This window comes from Mus musculus, chromosome 11 (genome assembly GCF_000001635.26).
Source record: "Mus musculus strain C57BL/6J chromosome 11, GRCm38.p6 C57BL/6J".
Taxonomy (NCBI): Eukaryota; Metazoa; Chordata; class Mammalia; order Rodentia; family Muridae; genus Mus; species Mus musculus.
In genome coordinates, this window is record NC_000077.6 from 50697102 (window position 1) to 50716887 (window position 19786).

The 19786-nt window shown below is 47.5% G+C and overlaps 1 protein-coding gene and 1 long non-coding RNA gene across 3 annotated transcripts in view; both read left to right on the forward strand.

The window, feature by feature from the left end:
- Adamts2 (a disintegrin-like and metallopeptidase (reprolysin type) with thrombospondin type 1 motif, 2) overlaps positions 1 to 19786 on the forward strand; it is a 205489-nt gene that overhangs the window by 95017 nt on the left and 90686 nt on the right. The window lies entirely within an intron of this gene.
- On the forward strand, positions 788 to 14466 carry Gm39819. Its single transcript, XR_879828.1, has 2 exons — positions 788 to 8538; positions 14128 to 14466. It is a non-coding gene; the product is annotated as a predicted gene, 39819 (long non-coding RNA).

The following is a 19786-nucleotide window of genomic DNA, read 5'->3' on the forward strand; positions in this document are numbered from 1 at the left end:
TTAAAGATTTATTTATTTATTTATTTATGTCTTAAGTACTCTATCTGCACGCACACCTGCATGCCAGAAGAGGGCGTCAGATCCCATTACAGATGGTTGTGAGCCACCATGTGGTTGCTGGGAATTGAACTCGGGACCTCTGGAAGAAAAGGCAGTGATCTCACCTGCTGAGCCATCCCTCCAGCCCCCTAAACTTTCTTCTAATGTGTCTTATAAAAGAGGTCTACTGACAACAATTTCTCTCAGTTTCTTTTTAATATTTGGGACAACTATTTCACCTTTGAATGACAGTTTAATAGACATTGGATTCCTGGTGGATGGCCGTTCACTGTCTCTTGGTCATCTGTCTTCTGTGATTTCTCATGAAAAGTCAGCATTATCTGAATGGGCTCCTTTGTACACCACAAGTCATCCATCCTGCTGTTTTACAACATTTCCGTATTTCACCGTTTTTCTGTGATGTTTTGGGTTCTCTGCACGTATTGTATTTGAAGCTTTTTGAGTTTCTTGCCTATGTACACTGATGTCTTCCTCAAGTTTAGTAAGTTTTCAGCTACTATGTCTCATATTTTTCTCTTGTCTTTCTCAGTAATCTTTCTAATTCCTCAATCCCCCATTAATCTCCTCTGTAAGCTCCCTCATCCCCTATTCCATGCTTTCCCAATCTCTCCTTTCTATCCTCCTCCCTACCCCTCTTTCAGCTGTCTCCTCATCTCTCCCTTTAATGTCTCTCCACCGCCTTCCCCCATCCTCCCTCTCACCCTCATCCCTCCCTTTCATCCCTCTTCCCTCCTCCCCATCCTCCCTTCTCACCCTCTTCTCTCCTTCCTCTCCCTCCTCCCCTCCTTCCCTCTCGTCCTTCTCCAACAGCTGGGACTTTCTCTAAGGTGAACTGGTAAGAATTACAAACAGAAAAGAAAGAACAGATTCCAGCTCAAGTACAAAAGCTTCGTGTTCTTCTTGAGATATTCTTACCAAAATTTAATTGATTTTCTTGAAGAAGTGGTGTTCCTTCGTTTGCTGTATTCCCTTAGTACAATTATGGCAGAGTTTAACTTGTTTCTTTTAATTTGCTTTTCACCCCTGGGGCTCCTCTGGCCACCGTTCCTGGAATGGAGCTCTGGGGTCCTCAGTGCTTGGAAACTCTTCTTAGTATCATGGCAATACGCAAAGCGGGGGACACTGTATCTGTTGGGATCTAACGAGGTATGGTTGCTGGAGACACAAATCCAGTTATACCACAGGCAGAACTGTACTGGCACAGGAGTGAGACAGTAGCCATAGCTGGCCCATACTATGTCATGGCTGAGGCCTGTGCCTTCCCCTTTCTAGTTAGCTTTAGCTGTCAACTTGACAGAGCCTACCTAGAGTCATCTGAGAATGGAGTCTCCACTGAAGCATTTCACAGATCAGATTGGCCTCTGGGCATGTCTATGGGAGTTGTCTTGATTGGTGATTGATTTGGGAGGAACCAGCCCACTGTGGGCAGCACCATTCCCTGGGCAGGCGATCCTGGCCTATATCATAAAGTTAGTTAAGCATGAGCCTTTGAGTGAGCCAGCAAACATCATCTTCCATGGTTTTTGCTTCAAGTTCCTGTTTGAGTTTCCTCTTTGATGGATGGTGACCTGTAGGTGTAAATCAAATACATTCTTTCCTCCCTAAATTGCTTTTGGTCATAATATTTGTTACAATAATAGGGTGGAGCTGAAACATTTCTTCTCTCTTGACATGGCTCTTTTCTGTGGAGACCTCCTTCTCGGATCATGATAAGTCACTTCACATAAGTGACTCCAGGATTCCTGTAGGAGCTTTACAGGCCAGGAAGGAAGATATTTTTTGTTGGTTGGTTGTTCTCATTATCCCAATCTCATGGAAGACTATTGTCTCAGTTATTTTGTTGTTGTTGTTGCTGGGATAAAACACCCTGACTAAAGCAATTTAAAGTAGAAATGGCTTACTCCAGCCCACAATTCAAGAGTACACTCTATTGTAGTGAGTAGTCAGGAACTTAAAAGCAGCTCAACACGTCATGCCCACAACCAGAACCAGGAAGTACAGTGAGGATGGATGAATGGCCTCTACTCCGTTCCCTTCCTCCTCTTCTGTAGATCAGGAGCTCAGCCAGAGAATGGTGTCACCCACAGCAGGGAGGTCTTCCCACCTCAACTGATGACGCCAAGAAAATCCCCCAAGTGTTTGCACAGAGACCCACCTCTCAGGTGGTTCTAGATTCTGTCGATTAATGCTAAATACCACACACACTGATTACACCACATGTGCACTCCCTGGATAAACCACTGTGGCTAGGGAATGGGTACCAGCTGTGGACTGTGAACCCTCCCCTGTAGCTCTCTGAGTGCAGACTAGATGTGGTGTACTCACCCATCAAAGTTACATCAGGCCCCCTCGGTGAACAAAAGAGGGAATCAGGTCATCCCAAGGACCCTCATTTTTTCCTGATTAAAAAAATACATATAGCGGGAAGATGACTCAGTTAACCTCCGTTCTTGCAGAGGACCTGGGTTTAGTCCCCAGGACCCACATGGTGGCTCACAATCATTGATAACTCCAGTTCCAGGAACTTGGATACCCTCCTCTGGTCCCCCCCACCAGGCATCATGTATAAATGTGGCGCACATAACATACATACAGGCAGAACTCTCATATACATAAAATCAAATCATCTTTAAAAAATACTTGTAGATAAGTACATGTGCAATTTTACACATGCAACAGTCCCTCCCTTACCAATGTTTTGATTGATGAGGTCCTATTCTATACACCCATATAAAAGTGGGGCAGATGGAGCCTGCCTAGAACCCCAGTTCTCAGGAGCCCTGGAACAAATAGGCTGCTTGACTAGCCACATAGTCAGTGATGAGTCCAAGTGAGAGACCCTCCTTCAATGCGTAAAATGGAGACACGATCAAGGACGCCAACCTCTGGCATCCGCCGACACACGAAAACACATGTATGCTCACATACATACCATAAACAGGAAAAATGAGACAATGATAGATTTGCATTTGGCTCTTTGCCCCAGATTAAGCAACAGTGAACCACGGTTCTCGTCAGTCACATGATCACAAAGGGACAGAGCCCGCACTCCAGGCTGTTTGGTAGGCTTGATATATAGTTTCATGACGTAGAGCAGTTTCAGAGGGGTTAGTTGGGCTCCACTGTGGGCAGAGGAGCATCTGCAGTTAATCTGTGTGTGCTCTGAGTCGCACTGATGTACTCAGAACTTAAAAATCACACTTCCGAAGAGCCATCTCTTTGCCATCTCTTTGGACTGCGCTCCTCCTGCAAAACTGAATGAGCACTTCCCAAAAACTGAAATAAAGTCAGAGTATGCAAGTCAAAGAAAGAGCACGTTTGAATTGTGCCCAAGCAGTAAACTTCTCCAAGGAGACTGTGGTCATTGGACCTTCATAAATGGAAACTGCAGAGTGGCCTCTGACACGGCGATTTTCACATCGCCTTTTGAGCTTCAGATTGCTTTTGACTCTCTGGATGACACTGAGGCTGAAAACTCTGACTCACAGAGATGCAGAATAACAAACCCAACTCGCCAAGCCCTGCTGGACGATGTGAATCGTTCTGGGTTGACCTGATGCTACCTCATTTTCTGCAAGCCCGAGTGAGCTCTTCTCTGGCGTTATGTGCCTGAAAAGGGCTGGCTGGGGCAGCAGGCATCAGCTGCTCATCTGTGGTATTTCTACCTCACATGCTGTCCCTTTGGACCAAACAACAAGGCCTACAGAGGCATGTGACCTCTGTTTTTACAATGTTCATATCCTGAATTGTATAAGAAAGCAGACTGAGCAAGCCAGTAAAAAGTGCTCTTCCATAGCCTCTGCTCCAATTCCTGCTCTGCTTAAGCTCCTGCCCTGATTTCCCCCAGCGATGGACTTGTTACCCGGAAGTGTGAGATGAAATAAACCCTTTCCTCTTCAGGTTGCTTTTGCTCACAGTGTTTCCTCACAGCAATAGAAGCATAACAAAGACAGGGACCAATCAATACTCATGTCAAGTCTTTGCATCATGTTCTACCACGGTTGGGTTTCCTCTTCTACCTTAAACTGGAGATACTCTCCTGGGAAACTTTCACACTGAAACCCACAACCCGTCACCAAGACTGTCCTCTGCTTAGGAGGGTAGAACCCTGAGTTCTTCTTCTGTTAACTGGTGAAACTTCTAGAAGTAGTGGAGAGGTTAGATTCCAAGTAGGACCAGTTTTCAGGTGTCCATAGCAATTGACCAAGGTCTCTGTTGGTTACTGTTCTAGCACTGCTTGAATAAAGTTACAAAGGCCAATACTCTGAGGGATTCTTCCCTTCCCCTTGGCATGTGCCACAAGAACTCACCGGGGCATGGAATCGTGGCTTGTCAAACGTGAGCATGGCAACATCTTTCAAAGTTTCTAGAAAAGACCCACTGACTGTTGTTTTTTTTTTGTTTTTTTGGGTTTTGTTTTGTTTTGTTTTTTGATGATACCATCTCCTCAACCCTTTGTCTTAATTTGTTTTCGGTTGCTATAACAAAGATGCACAGGACTGGGAAGTCTGTAAGGGGTAGAAGTTTATTTCCATCACAGTTCTGGAGGCTGGGAGTCCTAGATTATAGTGCTGGCATCCATCAGTGTCTGGTGACGACTTGCAGCTACAACATAACGCAATGGGGAGAGAGCTGAGTGTGCCAGCTGAGGCACCTCTTCTTTTAAAGCCACCGTTATCAGTATGGGGGCACCACCCTCATCACCTCATCTGATCCTAATAAAGGCCCCATGTTCACAATGCCATCAACATGTGATTTGGATAACTATGATTTATCCACGTGAACTTGTAGGGATCGTGTTCAAATGGCAGTGACCTCTGGCCAGCGGTCTCTTTCAGTATAACACTCTCTGGCTCTTTTTTCCTGGGACCAGTGCACTTCTTCTTCTGGACCCCCTCATCCCAGCTAGGACCTGCTCCACGGGGAAGCCATCGTCTTGCTAACCTTGCTAATATCTCCCCATACCTTGCCTAGCTGCCTCATCTTGATGCAGACATCCATTCTTGCAAGTGCTCTGGCTTAATGACATTTGCAGGACAAGCTGGAAACTGAAAGCTTCCACCAGCTCTGTACTGTTTCAGGGGAGCCCCTCTGTCCCTCTGCTGGTCACAATGGTGGCTGGTGGCCGTCACCAGGGGCCCCATCTCATTTCCTGTCCAGGCAACTTTCCCTGTCTTTCCTCTTTGTATTCCTCTAACATCTCGTCATCTTTACCCATCCCTGTGACTTCTCTTTCCTATTGGCACAGACACAACTCTGAATGGTCACTGTCTCCATTCATCTACATTCCTCAAATCCCGTGAGTCTCAGAAGCATTTCTGTAGACATCACCCTGCCCAAGCCATCTTCTTCAAGGTCACTCATGACGCCGCTATTAATGAATCCACAGTCTGGTCCTCACCAGTTATTCAGGACATGTAATGAGGCCGCCTCTCCTGCCTGCATGAGGAGCTTGGCACTCATTAAACTTTCTTAGGCCCTAACCACTGTGCTCTTCATTTGACCTCAGTTTCCCATGTCATCTCCCTTCTTCCCACCTTTGGAGTGTTGGCACATGCCTGGGCATGAGCCCCAGAACTCAGTTTGTCACTCTGAGAAATGTTTTAATCAGAAATGAAAGTCTTTAGTGATGGCTCTCTGAACACAAATACATCTGAGAGTAATATGCAAGAAATATGGCTACCCAAGCCTCAGGACTTGAGTTTGAATCCAGAACCCTGTGAGAAAGCCAGGACTGATGGCATACGCTTAGTCCCAGTGCTGGGCGGGCAGGGGCAGTTGAATCTGTAGTGGATTCTAGGCCAGTGAGAGACCCTGTAGACTGTACCTGAGGAGTGATACTCAAGGTTGATCTCTGACCTCTGGCCTCCACACACTTAATAAAATGTACAAGTAGGCAAATGTATTGGTCTTTCAAAGTTCATGAGAGCCTGACCACTCCTCAGCAGCTCCACCTCTCCATCACTGGGCCTAGCCACCGTCATCATCTTTCCAGTGGCCTCTCCCTACTTCTTCCTACCAGTCTCTTCCCCTCTCTGCCCCTTTCTCCTCCCTGCCTATCCTAATCAGGGAACCATTCCTTTTTTCTCTAACAGCCTTAGTAAGATATAATTCATAGCCAATCAATTCCCCCTAATGTATACAATTAATCAAAATATCAATGCTTTCTCAGAGTTTGTGACTGTCATTATGGTCACCTCAGTACTACTCCAAAAGTAACTCCCACATGGTAGCTGTCAGCCTTCATCCCTATCTTTCTATACCCTACTTCAAACTACTTCCTGTCTCTGCGGATTTGCCTTTGCTGGGATTTGCTAGAAACAGGATCCTCTATGGCGGGCGCTTAAGTCAGCGATTCTTTGATGCCTTCCATGGATCATGTGTGCCTGAGCACTCAGACCCCCTCCATGGCCTCTACTTCGGTTAAGAAGACAATGTTTTTATCATGCACTAAACTGTGACGGTTAACGCTGGCAGCTTGACAGGCTCCAGAATACTAAAGAGGCACATCTGTGAGGGATTTCTTGATTAGGTCAGCTACAGTGGGAAGATGCACCCTGAGTGTGGGTGGGACCAGTTCACAGTCTGGGATTCAGGGCTGAACAAAGGAAAAAGCAACATACATATTCTTTACTTCCCAAATGCGGATGCAACGTGAACAGACCCCTCAAGTTCCTGCTGCCGCCCCCAGTGACTTCCACTCAGAATGTTTCTCTCTACTCAGGAACTCTGAGCCCAAATCAACCTTTAAGTTGTGTTTGTCAGGGTACTTCATCACCATGATGGGAAAAGCAACTAACGAACGGTCCCGGTGTGATCCAGCCCGAGGCATCTCTGACCCTGACACTGAGGTTTCTCCTCACCCGCCCGCCCTATTTCTAACATTCTAGGTTCCTCACCCTTCTTTCCACACCCTGCATAGGCTTTTCCTTCTGCCTGGCATCTCTTTCCTCAGATGTCCCTAGGATCCCATCTCTCTACCCTCAACCCCACCCATGCAAATCTCTGAGCACCTGTCTGTCTGTCCGTCTGTCTGTCTGTCTGTCGCCTTTTGGTGAGGTCTGCCCTGAGCACTTCGGAATCCTCCCAGCATGCCTTTCCCCAGCCTGGCCTGTCGCTGCCACGCACAGGTCCTCTGTTCTTCCCTTTCTTCCTTCCCAGACATCCCATGTGTGTTCTGTAAGTGAATTGTGGGAAGATCTTGAGGTTTACAGCCCAGCCCTGCTTCCCGCTCTGCCCAGAAGTCAGCACATTCCCACTGCCACAGTTGTGAGCTGCTTCTGCCTCCACACCTTACCCGACATGGTGGGCCATACCCTCAGACTGTGAGCCAAAACAAATCATTCCTCCTTTAAGTAGCCTCTTTCCAGGTATTTGGTCACAGTGATGAGGGAGGTAGCTAATTTAGAGTCCCTGATGAATATCCCTGGTTATCATCCCTGGGGCATATTCAGCTCCCAGTCAACATGTAGTAGTAGCAATTACTGGACGTGTGTCTTAGGAGGCCAAGCCAGCTCATCAGAAAGACATCTGCTTATCTTTTCCCCATCATTCACAGTTACAAAATCCAGAGTCAAGTCAGATCCCATGGGGAGGAAGGGCTAAAAGAAATGCAGTACACAGATACAGTGGGATGTTATTACAACCATAAAAAATGAATCTCATCGCTGTGGCAGCATAGATACAGAACATCCCAGAGACTGAATCAAACCAGACATGGAAAGGGAAAGATGAAATTCTGTCACTCTGTGCTGATTTCAGGTACCAGGGCACGGCTGCTCGTGCCTGCAACTCCAGCACTCGGGACTGAGCTGGGAGGACCATGGTTTCAAAGCCAACCTGAGTTAGGTAGCAAGAAAGGGTCAAGGGGGAAAAGAAAAAAGGAGGCGGGAGGGAGAGTGAGAAAAGAAAAGATTTCTAGAGTCTGGGAAAGATGGGGAGGAAGAGAACTAGGTAGACAACAGTTACCAAAATGGCCAGAAGTATTCCTTTCTCTTTTTTTTGTAATATTTATTTCTATTTTATGTGTATGGGTGTCTCACCAGTATGTGTATGTCTCATATGTGTGCAGTGCCCACAGAGGCCAGAAGAAGGTGGTAGATCCTCTGCAACTAGACTTACAGCCAATGGTGAGCTGCCGTGTGGGTGCTGGCGACTGAAGTTGGGTTCTGGAAAAGCAACAAGAGATCTTAACTGCTGAGCCATTGCTCCAGCCCCCATTGTTCTAGTATATTCTACATCACAGGCAGGTAACCATAGTTCACAACACCTTCTATATTCTATTTACTTACTTTGCTGAATTAGAGTCCTGCCAGACAGCCTAAGACGTTCTCAAGTTTATGATCCATCAGCCTCAGCTTCCTTAAGTGCTGGTATTACAGGCACGCACTACCATGTCCAACCGTATTATACGGTTCATAAAGAACTACAATTTCACAGGTTCCCAACCTAAAGAAATGAGGAATGTTCAAGGAGCTGGTGAGTTTAATTTCTCTGATTAGACCGTGATTCATGGTATGCTGGATGGACAGGAAAAAGCTCCTTAACCAGATACACGGTGTGTCCCATTAGCATATCGTGCCTATGATGAGGTACAACACTTTTATGTCAATTAAAAATAAACAGAACAAAACTGCAGTGTCAACATCCAAAGTAGATGGCTGATGAGTCACAGACTCCCAGCAGGGGAAGCCACGACTGGGATCCCCGAGGGACACCGGCTGCCTCACCTGCAGTGTATTCCAGGGAATCGGCACTGCTCCAGTTCCCTTGGGGCCTCCTCCAGGCTTTCGGAGAATATCTTCAGTTCCTCCATGTTGGTAAATCTGTGACACAGACTCCACCAGGGTTCTCCGTGCACCCAGGCTGGGTGTGTTTGTTGTGAGGGATTCAGAGCCTCTGTGAGGTGAGAAGGAGGCCACTGGAGGGTCTGGCTAAGAATTCATCCTTTAACATCTACAAGATTGTAAAAGTAGCCAGCCGTGCTGTCTGTCCCTCAGGCTTCGGAGGGGCAGGTGTCTTCTTAGCTTCTCTTTTTCTTCACTTTTTTTTTTTTCAAACACCTGGCATCTGTGCTTTGGCAATTTCAGAGATGAAGTTAAAATGGGAGGACACAGATGTTCCAAGTTGCTTCCTTTCCCCTTGACATTTCCCTAACAAAGACTCTGGGCAGCGACACAGAGAGGGGCCCAGGAGCCCCTCACAGCCTTCACCTTCATTAATTCTGTCAGTAGAAAAGTCGAATGCCACAGGTTTGATTGTTGTGTGTTTTTCCTAAATCCAAACAGCAATGACCGATGCCAGCCTACACTCGTGAAGCCACACTTGATAGGTCTGGTTTGGCTCATAATTATTAAGACTTCAAGGTAGCCGAAAGAATGGTGTCTTAGCTTAAGCTCCTATGACAAAAATCACCTAAGTCTGAGTGATTTGGTCATGTACTTAGTCACATACCTCATAGTTTTGGAGGTGGCAAGTCGGGAGGGAGGCATTGGTTGAAGTATGGTGAATAGAGGTCAGAGATGGGACCATGTGTGGGTGGGAAAGCCTGTTGGGGTTCTCCTTATGCAAGCACTAATCCGGTTCACAAAGATTCTCCCCTAATATCAAATCGCCTTCCAAAGGCTCTGTCATTGGCAGCCTGAGCTCCATGGCTTCTGCTGAAGCAGGAATTGTATTTGGAGACTTCTAAACTCACGAGACACAGGGACTCTTGACTGTATCACAGAAAAGAATTTCAGGGCAAGTCAGTAGGAAACACAGTTGGAGTTTATTAAGGAAATACCTTTTTTTTAAAAAAAAAATGCAGTTATGTGTTTATATGTGTAAGGGGAGTATATGTACCTGAGTGGAGGTGCCTCAGAGGCCACCTAGTGGGTGATGGGAACTGAGCATGTGTCCATGTGTCCTCGACAAGAGCAGCAAGCGCTCATAATCCCTAAGCACTCTCTATAGACCTACGAAAAGGTTGATAATACAGATTAAAGAGGGAGGAAGGGAGGGAGGAAGAGGGAGAGGGGAAAGAGAGAGAGAGAGAGAGAGAGAGAGAGAGAGAGAGAGAGAGTTTGAGCAGCTGTTTTATGCCAACTTTTTAAAGGAAGGGAGGATTATTCATGAGTTAAGGCGGGGAGTTCCAGGAACAGGTCTGGATTTTTCCAAACTAGGGTTACTCCCCTCTTCTGTTCTCACATGGGCTTGTTTGCTGTAGCTTAGTGTCAGATGCATGATGGGAGCAGGCAATTCTGCAGAGCTCATGAACTGTAGGCTGAAGCAAAGGACAGCTGGCCTCATGTGGTTGGCTGAGCTGTTTCCAGCTTGTTTGAGTTGGTCTTGTATCAGCTGTTGGAATGGTCTCATGGTGTTTTGTGTGTTGCAGCTCTGCAGTTGGTTGCATCAGACTTCAGCCACCCAGCAGTTGGCCTGTTTGTCTAATTATATTGCCTCAGCCCCACCCATCCCATCCCATCCCATTGAGGACCAGGCTTCTGCATATGAACTTGGGAATCCATAGTAGATCAACAAACCCTTGATAGAGTCTCCACATCCAGCCCTATTCCTTGCTAGGGTCTTGGGGTCTCAGAAGGATTCTGAGGTTGGATTTCTTCGTAGAACTGGCACACTAAGTTTGTGTGCCCTCGAGGAAGTAGTTGGGACAATTGGGAAGGATGTCCACCTCTTCCTGTCTTATTTTCTTAGATATAAGGTAGTGATTATTGGTCCTGAGCCTGGAGGGAGGGAAGATCCCAAACCCTGTATAAAGAGGAAGTATATAGAGGTTTGTGTCTCTTTGGATGAGTGCATTCACTATTCTGCAGGAGGCTGTGCAGCTGGAAGCCAGAGTGTAACTGGTCTCAAGGCTAAGCAGAGTCTCTGTTTGGGAGCTGGAACCACGTAGTAGGGGGTAGCTGAACAATGTCTCAAGCAGGAGGACATCTGAGGCCCTGGCAGGAACAGGAAGTAGGAATGATGCTTGAGCACTTCAGAGAAGGGAAGGATTCAGAGAAGAGGGTAATCTTTGTCTTGGGCAAGAGAAGGATGGTTGGAGCCCTGCTGGTCCATCATGGGTTCCTAAAGTGAACTCTGTCTGGGGAGGGGGACCCAGCAACAAACAGGACCAAACTGGTGCGTGTCAACACTGGATTCCATCTTTGCTCCAGGAAGAGGTGGTCTTGTTCTCATCTCCATCTTCATGTCTGACTCTCTCCAGGCAAGATCTAGCATGGAAGCCTTCCTCTGGCCCTTTACTAGGGGGCAGGATGGGAGCAAAGCCCCACTGGTGGAGGTTGTCACAGTTGGTGGAATATGGGCCAACATACAAAGGCCCTTGGTCCCCTACATTTCATGTACTCCAAGCTTCTAGCCTCCTCTTGGACAGGACTCAAACCCAAAGGTCAGTCTGACCCATGTTTTCCCCTCTGACGCTCAAGGTCTTGGTGACAGAGCATTGCAAGGAGGTGATGTGTAGTTCCCAGCATCCATGTGTTAGTGGAAGGGAACTAAATCCAGGTGCTGGGAGAATCTACACTGTAGATGCTAGAGGAAAGCAACTGCAGGGGCAACAAGCCAGGGTTTCAAAGCTCGAATAAGAGTCTGTCAATGCCTTAGTTCACTTTCTGTTACAGGTGGGATAACTTATTTAAAAAGCCCCATGGTTGTAGAGTCCAGGAAGTTCAACTCAGCATTGGTACCTGATGAGGACCTACCTGCTGTACCATAACATGGTAGGTGGAGTCACATGGTGGGATAGAGGAAGAGTGCTAGCTCAGTAGTGTATCTCTTCTTATAAGATCACTGATGCTATCATAGGCATCTCCCCACCAGGACCCCAAATGACCCTTATTATCCCAACAAAGGGACATCATCAACACATAGATTCAGGTACTAAATTCCCAATACTCTGACTTTGGATGGTGCATTCAAACCATAGCATCTAGGAAGGACAGCAGTTGGACACTCTGGGCAGAGCAAGCCATGTTTCCCAGCATGCACAGGGGTTTGGGTGGCTCAGGGACCCACCAGTGTTTGAACAGGAGCTGCACATGTCTTAGTAGGTGGGCTGAGCAGGTGAAGTGAGGGAACAGGACCCTCAGGAGGCCACAGACAGAGTGGCTCACATTGCACCTGCTCTGTCGGCCACTCTGGGGATTTCACTGATGAGGCAGGGTCTAGTGGAGGCTCCAGTCGCCGTGGGGAGAGGTCGGAGGCAGGAGACCACATACTGAGGTCTATGTAGAAGCCCAACATCATGACAGACAGGAGAGAGCCTACATGTCAGAGAATCAAGACAGAAGATGTTAGACGTTACCAATTCCTTACATGTGTAGATGTGGCACCTGCCAGGATCGGGGTAAGGAAAGACACCAGGTTCCATGGTAGAAGTTCCACTCCAGAAGTGTCATGTAACATCTAAGGGTGACTGCAGGCAGCTGGGCAATATAGCCCAGGGAGGACACAGGGTGCTTTATTGAAACAGAGACTCCTAAACCTGGACCGTGGTTAGGAGGATGAAGCTGTCCTCCTGTCTCTGCACGCCACAGTTCTGGAGTTAGAAACAAGCCCATGTGTGAGTATGCCTTGGCTTTTTATGTGAGTTTTGGGCATCCAAACTCCGTTCCTTATGCGTAAGCACAGAGCCCTCTGTGCACTGATCCATCTCCCCTGTCCCAGCTATTGTTTCAGAGATCTGATGGGATGTGTTCAGACATGAGAGCCAAGAGTGGTTTTGAGCTTTTCCATTCTCTAGGAAGTTAAAGATGTTGTATTCTGTGACTTTAATTAGACCAATAAATAAAAGATTTTAAAGTATTGACGCTAGGTACAATGGGAGTATTGTGAAACTTTAATGAAAGGAACACAAGCATGCAAGTACATTTAATCAGGGGACTTGCCAGGGAGTGGCTCTTCGCCATTTTTTAAGTAGCAGATTTCACCAGAAGTGGCATCAGAGTCACGAGAAGATAACCACTATCTGCAAGCGTGTAGGCTCCTTCCCAGTCCGCCGGCTCCACACAGGCTCACACCAGAACTATCTCCACAGCTCTCAACAGTGCCCTGAGATGTACTATTTTCCAAACCAAGAATTGAGGACTAATTCGAAAACTATTACAGTAACCTGCTTAAAGTGTCAGAAATCACTTGAGAGTCCCTTGAAACCCAGACTGGAACGACGCTTGGGCTCTACATCAGGGGAAAGCCCAGGCTTCCGATTTGGGATCAGAGCTTTTTGATGGCTGTGGAATTCGGATGTCACTTCTCAACACTCTGCAGAAGGCAGATAATCATGGCTAACGCATGGCACTGCTGGGAAGATGAATTGACTGGATACTGGCAATACCTGCTTAAAACAATGCCTGAGACAATTTAAGAGCGACGTGACCCTTTATTAGGAAGCCCAAATGGTTGCCATGGTAGCAGCCAGGCCTGCTAAGTTGTGGTTATACTTGGGTTGATCCAATCTCTCACAGATATACTTGCTTCCCCAGATGGAAGGCTGTTTCTTCATTTAACTACAGAGTGGAGTGTCACGGGGCCACATAAGCCTGGGATAAATGCAATGCTGTCTTCTGGGGGCATCAATTCTATTTTTAAAAGATCTATAGGTTATGAGTCCTTCATCCGAAGTGTTTCAGATTTTGTTTTTTAACAGAAAAGAGTTTTGCATTCCATGGTGGGATGTCTCAGGGAAAGATTTTGTGTACACCTGTATCTATAGCCTGAGGTATTTTATAAAGTATTTTAATACCCTGTGTTTAATAGATATATGTCATCAGAGGTCAGGGATGTAATTTTCTTCCTTCCTTCCTTCCTTCCTTCCTTCCTTCCTTCCTTCCTCCCTCCCTCCCTCCCTCCCTCCCTCCCTCCCTCCCTCCCTTCCTTCCCTGTCTGTCTTTTTAAAAAAAAGATTTCTTGTTTATTATTTAAGTCTGTGTCCATGTGAGTGTATGCGCCTATGCCTGTGCCTGTGTTCAGAGGCAGGAGAGGACATTAGGCGTCATCCTCTCTCATCCTCTATCTGTTCCTTTGAGCCAAAGTCTCCTCTGTACCGAGGGCTCACAATTTCTCTTCTAGGCTGAAAGCCAGCAACCTTCAGCAATACTTCCGTCTCTGCCCTCCCTGGAGCCTGTGTTTCATGCATGGGTGGGGCCCCCGACTCATTACCTGCGTGCTGGACCAGAACTTGGGTCCTCAAGCCTGCACAGCAACCTGTACTGCAACCTCAGCGCCATCTCTCCAACCCCCGGGGCGGAGATTTTCTCTTGGGATATCATGAGAAACCCAAAACGTTTCTGAGTTTGGATTTTCTGGTTAGCAATGCTCAAACAGTTCCTATTCCATGAGATAAACGTCTCACATTTCTCAGAGGCACAATGCAAGGCTAGAATAAAGTCCTACTTTTGGCGAACTGCACTTTCGTCTTAATTTATTAAGAAATTGCTAAATTTACAAGAATTGTATGGGAATTTGGATTAAAATTGTATAGAGACTTGACACAGATCAGATTCGGACAACTGTAGCTTGAGACAGGAACCCACCTCGTCTTCAGCTTGCTTGTGAACTCTGAACTGCTATAGTGGCAGAGTTCTTAGGGGGCTGAAGTGCTTCCTGGAACCAAATAAAAGTGCAGTCTGTGACCCTGGAGTCTGTGACACCTTCTGGTACGGAGTTTGTGATCAGACATGGTAGCCTCAAGGCGCCTTGTCTGTAACCAACCGGTTTCATTAGGCCACCAATCTTTTTAAACGTTTGTTTTATCATTAAAAGATAAGGAGTGATAAGTGTTTATTCACAGAGTTGTGATGTGCACAACCCGCTGCAGCCTTACCAGCACTGTCAGAATAATGGACGAATTAGACCCCACCTATTCTTGAGCCCTAACCCACTCCTTTAAGCTTAAAGCATTTATACCTGTCCAATTTCACAAATTTGTTTCTCCCCGATTCCTCCCCTTCCCCTTCCTATCCCCCTCCCCCTCTCCCTCTCCTTCTCCCTCTCCCACTTCCTTCCTTCTCCCTTTGTCTCCTACCCTCTCTTCCTCTCCCACTCTCCCTTCCTCCCTCCCTCCCTCCCTTCCTCTGTAGAGTATTAAGACGGGTCTCACTCTGTATCCCAGGTTAGTCTAAAATTCACTATGCAGCTCTGACCAACCTTGAACTCCTAGTAATTATCCAGTATTGGCCTCTCTTGTACTAGGATTACCAAGATCATCATACTAGACTAAAAAGTAGGTTTCCTGTTGTCTATTTGTTTGATAGTTTGTTTGCTTTGTGGTGCTGGGGTTGAGCTCAGGTCCTTAGAAATGTTAGGCATGCGCTTTTCAGCTGAGTCACATCCCAGCACTGAGATGTTTTACCAGCTAAGAGCACTTGCTGCTCTAACAGAAGACGGAGTTCATTCTTAACACCCACATCAGGCTCCTAGCTCCTGTATGTCCAGCTTCAGGGGACATGATACCCTCCTCTGGCCTACATTAGCTTCTGCACACACACACACACATACACACACACACACACACACACACACTCAGAAGTGTCAAGCAGGCTGGATTTGTTTCTTTTATGGGGTTACCCTCGTTGTATTATAAAATGAAATAATGTCAATCAAGTAATTAAGGTGGGCCTTTAGATTTTTTAAAAATTTGTTTTAGTTGTATGTGTGTTTTGTCTGCATGTGTGTCTGTGCACCACCTGTGTGCCTGGTGTCAATGAAGGCCAGAAGAGGACGTCAGGTCCCTGAGAGCCTCTGTGTGGGTGCTAGGAACTGAGTCGAAATCCTCTGGAAGAGCAGCCAGTGCTCTTCTGCGAGCCTCAGGGCATCCCCAAAGTGGGCATTTTTTAAGTAGTGCATGGGTAAAGGAAGTGTGTATAGACTCCAACACCCAGCTGTGTGTGGCACTGATCAAGCCCACATCCCCTGTGTCTTAGGGTTTTACTGCTGTGAACAGACACCATGACCAAGGCAGCTCTTATAAGTGTTAATATTTAAGTGGGGCTGGCTTACAGGTTCAGAGGTTCAGTCCATAATCATCAAGACAGGAGCATGGAAGTATCCAGACAGGTATGGTGGAAGAGAAGCTGAGAGTTCTACATCTTCATGGGAAGGCTGCTAGAAGACTGGCTTCCAGGCAGCTAGCTATGAGTGCTTTAAAGCCCACACTCACAGTGACACACCTACTCCAACAAGGCCACACCTCCTAATGGTGCCACACCCTAGGCTGAACATATAAACCCATCGCCCCCTGGCAGTTGGATGTTTCAGAAATGGAAGCTGAGGTTGGCGTTATTAAGCCCCTGTTCTCCTCCAAGGCTCATACTGTGAGCCTACGTACACACTCTTCCTGGGTCATAATGTATAGTTGATGTATATTTGAAGCCAGCATTCCCACTGTGTAAGTCCGTGGCCGGAAGACCACAGAAGTAGCTCAGTCTCAGAGGGTCAGTCACTGGGTCCCAAACGCTGAGGTTACATTTTCTGGTGATCCATACTGCATACCCACCCACCTCTGCGAGGTCCATCTGCCTGCACTGCTGTCCCGTAACCCCTGCCTGTAACGTCCATTCATTCAGTCTATAGCTCTGTTTAGCTCTGTTCACTTGCCTGGCTCTGTACACCTACACTGTTGCTGTCCACTCCTCCCACCTACAGGCTCCGCCCACCGACAGGCTCCGCCCACTGCCCTGCCCCTCTGCCAGCCCCAATCCTCTGCACCACCCATCCGGCTTTGCTTTCCCGAACCCCACAGGGAGCTCCTCTCTCGCTAAACCACTTAGTCCTGTGATAGATTTCCTCTGGCAAGCCCGGCTCATCGATCCTGACTCTCAGGGATTTGATTACAGTGTTTTCGAACAAAGTCAAAAGTAGATTCCACGAGAGGGCTACAGTTAAGTAATTACGGTGCTTTGGTGCTGTGTGCCAACACCCAGGACGAAGCCGGTAAGGACGTCAAGAGTAAAAGGTCAGAAGATGAAATTAGAAAAAACGAGAAGGTGTTATCAAGGGATGTCTGACCCAGACTGGCGCAGACTCCCAGCCGACCTAGAACTCTGAGCAAGGAAATCGTAGAAATGAGCCATTTCACCCTTAATCACAGTTTCCCACAAAGTACTTAAGAAATGAGGAGGGAACTGAACTTGGACAATTAGCGTAATTAAACATTCATGGTGCCTGCTGCCCATTTCCTGCCTGGGGATATCTTAGGAGCATGGCTTTCTCCTTAGAGGTGACTTCAAGAGCAGCTGGCAGAAGGTGGTTTGCTATGGGGCTGAACCCTAGAGCCCTGAGTTGGGACAGGACCCTAGAGAGAGTTGTACTGGTGGCAGCCTAGGTTGGCAGGGAGACTGACACTAACCTGGTTGTCATGGAGACGGGTGAGGGATCTGGTGTTGCTAACCCGATCTCACATGAATTTGGGTCTCTAGGTGTCACTACCTCTCCTTTGATTCTCTTAGGAAGACATGGTGGGAGCCCTTGCCTTTATCCTGTCGTTGCTTTTCATGGGCCCTGAATACTGACTCGGGGGGCCACTGTCAGGACAGTTATGCCCACTTTTCACACGGGGAAACTGAGGCTCATGGCTGAGAGGGTGGTGACCTCCATGTCACACAGCTGGGAGGCAGTCATACTGCGATCAGAATCCAGGTCACCGGCTGACATGTCCCCTCTTACTTCTCAAAAGTTTGTGGGAACACTGGGGACCCCAATTTATCTTAGGTCAGCTGCTGACATTTCTGCCCAGACTTTAAGATCCTTCATCTAAGGGAGCCTGGCTTTCTAGTAAGATATTGTAGATGTCAAGTGCAGTAATTGAAGTGAAGATAACATCTGAAGTCAGGTACTGTGGATGTTGCTGTGTGGATGGTGAGGAATGGGGCAGGTGGAGCGATGATATCTGTTAGGCATGGTTGTCTGGAACAAGTCTATCGGGTGCCTGGGTTTAGGGCATCTCCAGGTCCCAGACTTTGCTGTTTGGTCAAAAGAGATATCAGAGAGTCACAAAGCAAAGGCTGTTCCCTCTGAGCTGAGGGTCTTCAGTGATGCCGTTTCACTCACACTCAGGCTGATCACTGGACCATGGGAGAAGGGGAAGGAGACAGAGGTATGGCCCTGGCCTGGGGATGCTCTGGGCTGTGGGGAGCACCCCTCCCCTTATGTGCTTTCTGGGAGGGTGGAGACCTGGCTGGTGTCTAGACAGGTTGCTGAGTGAATGGATCGATACCAGCTCTCTGGTCACCTGGCACGAGGCTGCTTGAAGTTGCTTTGACGATCTTTTCTTCTTCACCCTGTCGGCAGCTTCACATCCGGGTGCCCTCCCTGCATCACACAGGCCCCACCCCCACCCCCGGGGTTTCAGACTTTCATCCTGTTCCTGAGCAGAGAATGCCCACAAAAGCCTTAGGATCTGCAGGCCTCCAAACAGCCTCCTCTTCCTCCCACAGGGCCCCAGTGAGCTTCCCAGGCACAGGAAAGGGTTTCCTGGAGCCACCAGCCACACCAGGAGCCCTCTCCCTCTGCATCCCACAGAGCTCTGTCTGTTAGCTCTGTGGGTTCATCTATCGCTTGCACATGAGCTGTCTCCTCCCCATCCAGTTAGAGCCGGGGCTGTTCTGAAGGACACCACATCCCCTCACATCTGCAGCCTGCTTAGAATCTCTGGTCTCTCCCCATCAGTCTCTCTCCACATTCTGAAAGCCTCCTTGCCAGAACGTGGCCATTCTTTGGCCTTCCCTTCTGCCTTCTATGGTCAGTCTCACCGTCCTCACCACCTAGGGTTGCCCAGAGCTTTTATTCTTTTGGGGCCTACATTACAGATTCCTTTTTCCTCAGCCAGGCTGACCTGGGGAAGGTTAGAAAGAGAGCACCTTAGCCCTCATCTTGCCTCTATCTGAGCCACTCCCCAATAGGGTACCAGTCTCTATCCTGGGGTCTGATAAAACATTCTTGAGACAAATTCGAGTCATCATGGCCCAGGAACATGGAGCTAGGTCACCCCACTTTCCATGGTCCAACATGGGAGCAGTTTTTGTAGCAACAGAACAATAAAAGTTATAAATCAAGGCATTTTAAAATACACTGGTGGTGGACAGTACTGGGGGGGGGTGAGGAATCTCTACTATAGCATCTTTAGCGCTTCTGTTAGCAAATGGTGTTTTGTGAAGTTAATGTGTTCCAAGGGTTTTTATCTGTCTATCAGGATGTTAGGTTTGACACAAAGGTGGGCAAGGAATGTCTTTTTAAAGGGCTAAAGATAGCCAGCGAGAAATTACAACTGCACTACCAGATCAGCAATGGTCCAAACTCTTCACAGACATTGGCATTTTATTAGTCAATGTATGAAGACAGCTTCCTTTCAGGGATTCTTAATTTTGTGGCTGACTCACTCTGCGGTCCTACAATATCTGAGAGAATACGGTCTGATCCACACTGGCCTACTGGTGTCCCTGTCCCATTTAAATTTCAGGCCAGTGTTTAAAATTAGAGACAGAGGGCCAGGGCGCTGGCTTGGTGGGTAAGGTGTCTGCCTCTGAGGATATGAGTTCATATCTCTAGATCCGCATAAAGTCTAGGTGCAGTGACTCCTGCCTGTAACCCCATCCTGGGATTGGGGGTGAGTGACTGAGACAGGAGAATCCTGGGGGCTTCTTGGAAACCAACCTGGCTAAATAGGGAGCTCTGTGTTCAGTGAGAGACCCTGCCTCAGAAACTAGGGTGAGGAGGAGCAATAAAGGAAGAC